This window comes from Sarcophilus harrisii, chromosome 1, assembly GCF_902635505.1.
Source record: "Sarcophilus harrisii chromosome 1, mSarHar1.11, whole genome shotgun sequence".
Lineage (NCBI taxonomy): Eukaryota > Metazoa > Chordata > Mammalia > Dasyuromorphia > Dasyuridae > Sarcophilus > Sarcophilus harrisii.
Window position 1 is genome coordinate 430983621 of NC_045426.1, and position 2244 is coordinate 430985864.

The window sequence follows — 2244 nt, forward strand, 5'->3', positions numbered from 1 at the left end:
CTTGGGGGAGGGAGGGCAGTAGTTGGGATGTTATCTCCAGGGCAGAGCCCGGTCGGGGAGGGCTGGAGGAAGGCGTGGAAAGCTCCCTATATAATCTCTGGGCCGCTCTCCCGCGCCTTCCTCTCCTCCTGGCTGGAAGGCTCCCTACTTATTTGGGTGCGCTGACATTTCCCTTGCCCAGAGCAGCAGGTCCAGGTTAAGGTGGAGAGAACAGAACCAGGATCTCCCGCCCCAGACTCAAGCACCCAAAGCGCTGCTGTAGAAGCAGCCCGGGAGCTTAGCAGGAAAGCGCCTAGATGCACCCCATCCCCCTCCCTACGGTGGATCTCTCTGCTCCAGACCCGACACACTCTATCTTTTACTTTCCCCCATTTAGATTGCAGTGGTGACATCCTCCAGGGTCAAGGAGCTTCTTGGCCAAGATATGCTACTTCCCTGAGTCCGGAGAGCCTCCGCGGGGCGGGGAGATGCATTATTTCCGTGGCTCTGGGGCTAGAGCTGTAGGAGCGGTGTGACCTTGGGGCATGTGGGGATACTGTTCCTGGTACATTGAGAAGAGCTGCGCTGCCTGCCTGCCTGGGGCTAGGAGCAATGCAAGTTGGCGTTGCCCTCTGCTGGGAGATCCCGGAAATTCTGAAGGGGAAGGAGGGACTTTTTCCCCCTGTTCACCGCACACATTCTATAGGCACTCAGAAAGATTCATTTTTTGGCATTTGAATCCAGCAGAATTTCACACAATGTCTTCTTTTTAAAAACTACTTTGTTGAAAACCCTAGCCATTTTGGGTGATTCTTGCCGCCTCCTTCAGTTTGACCTCGCCTATAGTTTCGTCAATTTTTATAGAACTTGTATAATCTTTATTCTCTCCCACCACCACTACGAGACTGCAAACTCCTTGACAGCAGGCTCTCTCTGTTGAAGCTTGCACACTTTTTCGCATCTTGCACACTTTTTTGCACCTTGCACTCTTTTTTTTTTGTTTTGTTTTTGTTTTGTTCATTTGCTCAAATCCACTATTTCATAGGTGTAAATTGCTCCCAAAGAGGGCATTTACCCTACATATGCAAATAGAGCTTCTCTGTCTTGCACCTGAAAGATTATCTGATTTGAGAAGGTCACGCAGTCTCTACAGGTGTCAGAGGAAGTATGTGAACCTAGGTTTTTTTCTGATTCCCAGAACAGTTCTTTAAACTATGCAATATTGATTTGCACATTGTATCATTTAATTAATTTTTGTTACACTCAGAGAAATGCACTGACAACAGAGATATGAATATTTTGATCTCGTTTTTAATAGTTAAAACAGATTGGTACAGATATATGAGGAATCTAAATTAATTTCCTAGAATATGAGGCTAAAAGAATGAGATTATCTTGAAAAGAGAAAATAGATGTTTCCCTCAAGAATTTGGTATGAGTCAAATTGGTATAAGTTTTAAAAAAATACAAGTGAAAAAATCCTTTCTCTCCAAGTCTTGAATTTAGTTTAATATTTGCTTCTGCAAAGTGTAATTTAAACAACCATTTAGGGACATAGTTTTTAATGTTGAAATGTACCTCCTTAAAAGGTACATGTAACTACATAAAGTTAAACATGTAACTACATGTAACTTTAAAACATGTAACTACATAAAAGAAGTATAAGAATAACATGACACATTAATCTATCAATATAATCTAAAGCCTCACAACCTTGGCAAACTAAAGCAACAAGACAGTTTATCAAAACAAGCCACATATCAAGGCCTCAATGACGCATTTATAAAATAATAGAATAAAATAGCTTTTAAGATGCCTTTTAGTTCTAAATATATAAATTGATAAATCCTATCAATTCTATTTATTCACTGTAAATAAATTGAATTAAGATTTAGAGTCTGTTTTGGTTCTACTTTCTATGCCTCTCCAAAACAGTATGTGTTTGTTGCAATATTTTGAAAATGTATTGTTTTCTGATGTCATAATAAAGCAAGTAAATAATCACACACTTAATATATGTCTATCACATGGTCAGCACTGAGTTAGGGAGAAGGAGGATTGGAGGACTGAGGAAATTGGAAAACAAACATTAGATAGGTAATTCCTTCTTGGAGTTTACAGTAGGGGACCCTGCAGAATAAATGAAATGACTTATATAATTTTAAAATTATCCTGAAAGTATGAATAAATAGCATTACTTCACTCTTACTCAAGTTCAAAATATTGTTTTCTCATGTTTTGTTGTAGTAGTATACACAGGAAGTG